Source organism: Phodopus roborovskii, unplaced genomic scaffold, assembly GCF_943737965.1.
Source record: "Phodopus roborovskii unplaced genomic scaffold, PHOROB, whole genome shotgun sequence".
Classification (NCBI taxonomy): Eukaryota; Metazoa; Chordata; class Mammalia; order Rodentia; family Cricetidae; genus Phodopus; species Phodopus roborovskii.
Genome location: NW_026125141.1, coordinates 17088 through 20780, shown reverse-complemented (window position 1 = coordinate 20780; position 3693 = coordinate 17088). Strand labels below are relative to the sequence as shown.

Sequence of the window (3693 nt, the reverse complement as noted above, 5' to 3'; positions counted from 1 at the left end):
GAGTCCCAGAGGCATAGAAGAATTTTTTATTGAACATGTTCACCAACAACAGATGTGTTTTTATCACACATTAGTAAATTTAAAGATGAAATTCTATATAAGTATAAATATTAACAATACTAGATACTGGGACACAGCATGCTTCTTTCATAGATGACGCTTTGTTCAGGGCTTCAGAATCAGGGCAATTTGAGCATAATAATTCTGTTTATCAACCATATACTTCAAGTAGGAAAGTCAGGAAAAAATGGAGAGGCAGATCTTTTTATCAATGTTTGTTTCAGTGCCTTTACAATGAATGTTTGAGAAAATGCATTTTAGTCAGGAAAAATCAATTTTTAATTTGGTTTTATCATCTCTTCATAAGAACAAATTGCCATTTTAGTTTATTATTCTTTATTTAAGTATAAAATAACATTTCACATCAGATATATTTTGGTAATATATGCCACAAGTTGAATAATATACTGAATCCAAAATGCTGAGAGTATAATAAACCCTCAATAAATAATTGTCACTATTAATATTTAATTGAAATATGCAATGATATGTGGAAATGCCAGTTTCAAGCTAAAAAGATAATATAAAGCAAGAAATTATTTATCAAAACACCATTTTTGACATGCAATAAATTTTTACTCAATTATTAAAATAATACAATTATCTTACTTATAAAAAACTAATTATTTCAAATATTTTTCTAGACAATTGTGTTTAAATAAATGTCAGTACACACATACTAACTATTAACAGAGAAGCCCTTTTCCATAACCTTCTCAGGAAAAAGTGAACTTAACACAATTGTCTGAAATAAGTGATATCTGGGAAAGCATGAAAGAAAGGCAGAAGGCCATATCTAGGGTCAGAGCACACTGATCAGACTGGGTTCTAAAATTATGTTCTGACATCCAGCAAGAATAAACAGGCCTTATAAATTAGATGTAAATGTTTAACACAGGAGGTATGGAAGCCTATCAAAGAAATCCAGGGAACAAAATGCACCTGAGATAAAAGACTTTCTGCCCAATAAATCTAATCTATTTCCCCTTCCCTGGGAAATCTGACTGTCCTTCTTAGGGTTCTCTTTGTTACCTAGCTTCTCTGGGACTTGTCTGCTTATCCTTATCTTTACAACTAATTTCCCCTTATGAGTGAATACATAATTTTTTGTATCTAGGTTACCTTACTCAGGATGATTTATTTTTTCTTTCACTCTCTCTTTTTTTTTTTTTTAATTTTTTGGTAGCATATTAAGCTGTTTAATTAGGTTGATAGCAATTTAGAAAACCAGTTTGTGTGGATAAATCCCATTTGTCAGAGAGAACTGAGACCGCAGGTAGCCATGAAGCTGTGATCTTTGGGAAAAGCTGAGAGTCCTCGATTTTCTGATCAGCCATGTGTTGCTCTGTAATCTCGTATGTCTCCTTCTCTGCCAAAGATCTCGCCCTTCTGGTGCCTGGGCTTGTGCAGCTATTTCTTCTTGAAGTAGACATCAGTCAGGTGTTTGGGGATGTTCACTTGGCTGATATCAACTTTGCATAGGTGGCGATGACAAATTTCTGGTGTGTTCTTCACAGAGGAACTCTGTTGAGGGCAAGATGTCCCAGCTCAAGTAGCAAGCTGCTCCCCAGCTGCTTCAGGAAAACCACCCTCTTGCCTCTCTGGTACCAGGTGAGGATGATCAGGACGCTCCTGGGAGTGATGCTTGCTAGAACCTTTCTCACATGCTTACCGAAGGGCTTTTTGCCATGGCTCAGCAGCTTTCGAGGAACATCTTCAGTAAGGTAATACAGGGGGCATTTTTCGAAGCTTAACCACCCGGGTGCCACCATTTTTGTCACCACCTACTAGTTTAGTGACTGTACCAATGACTTTCTTCTTTTTCTTCTTCTTTTCAGCCTTAGTTTTTTCAGCTGAGTATTTTATTTTGTACAGGGCCTTTCTGGAATAAATGGCAAATCTGGAGTACCTGCCAATTCCTCTAACCAGGATAGGGTTCCTGCTGCAATGCGGCTACCCCTTTCTTTGGCTTTTTAACCTTAGGGTCACCCTTTTTGGCTGCATGAAAAGCGGGAGCACCTGCAGCATCACCACAAGCCTTCTTGACTGCAGGTTTCTTTCTCTTGACAGGCTTTTCGGCTTTTTCACCTGCCATCTTGCAAGATGGGAAAGAAAAATAAGGTGATTTCTGTTTTCTAGTTCCATCCATTAGTCTGAAAATTTCTTGATGTCATTTTTTTTTAACCACTGAGTAATACTCTATTATATAAATGTACCAAATTTTCTTTATCCATTCTTCATTTAAGAGGCAAGTAGGTTATTTCCAGTTTGTAGATATTATGGATATCGCTGCTATGAGCATAGTTGTGCAAGTGTCCTTGTGGTATAGTTGAGCATCCTTTGGGTATGTACCCAATATTGGTTTAACTGGGTCTTGAGGTAGATTGTTTACCAATTTTCTGAGAAACTGTCATACCAATTTCCAAAGTGGCTCTACAAGTTTGCACTCCTAACAACAGTGGAAGAATCTCCCCCATTACTCTGCATCCTTTTCAACATAGGCTGTAGGTAGTGGTTTTGATGATTTGCTATACTTTGCTATCAAATTTACTATAGTTGATAGCTGTATTCAGATAGCTGAGGATGTCAAATAATTCTTTAGCTATATCTAGGCTACTTGATATTCTTCTGTTGAGAATTCTCTGTTTAAATTTGTACCCCATTTCTAAGTGGATTACTGTAAGTAGTAAGGTTTTTCTGCCTGCCGCTGCTCTTGTCCTGCCTCTGCGCCAGCCCCAATTAAAACACCGAGACTCTGTATTTGATATAATGCTGTTGGCCCATTACTTGTTTCTTATCGGCTAGTTCTGCCTTAATTATTAACCCATTTCTGCTAATCTAATATTTCCACCTGCTTTCATCTTACTGGGAAATGGGGCCTGAGTCTGGTCTCCCTGATCTCTCCATGTTAACTCTTCCTTACTACTTCCTCTTTCCTCCTTGTCTCCTAGTCCCGCCTGTCTTGCTTTTCTATTGGCCAACAGTGCTTTATTCATTAACCAGTATGAGAAACGTATTTACAGAATGACATCTCCCATCAGATTACTTGGTATTTTAATGTCTATTTTCTTGAGTCCTTTATATAATTTGGAGATCGCTTGCTGATAGATGTAAGGCTGGTGAAGATCTTTTTCCCATTCTGTAGGCTGCAATTTGGTCTCATTGACAGTGTCCTTTGCTTACAGAGCTTTGCAATTTCTGGAGGTCCATTTATTAATTGTTGATTTCAGTGTCTGTCCAACTGATATATATTCAGGAAGTTGTCTCCTGCACCAATGTTGCACTTTTTCTTCTAACTGGTTCAGTGTAACTGGAGTTATGTATGAGGTCGTTGATCCACTTGTACTTGAGTTTCATGTACAACAATATATTTGGATCTATTTACATTCTTATACATGGGAACATTCAGCTATGACAACATCATTTGTTGAGGATGCTTTCTTTTTCCATTATACATTTTTGGCTTCTTTGTCAAAACTTAGGTATTCATAAGTAGGGATGGGGGAGTGTTGATAAATTATGATTTATTAATCCTTTCCTGAGGATTCAGAAAGCAAATCCAACCTCAAGCTATAGAGATTAGGCAGTGATGATACATACCTTTAATGCCAGCTAGGTGGTGATGTTACACAT

General features: G+C 37.1%; 1 pseudogene; it reads right to left on the bottom strand.

Annotated features, from left to right (window-relative positions):
- Positions 1-1279: 1279 nt before the first annotated feature.
- On the bottom strand, positions 1280-2155 carry LOC127226148 (60S ribosomal protein L6-like; annotated as a pseudogene).
- Positions 2156-3693: the final 1538 nt, after the last annotated feature.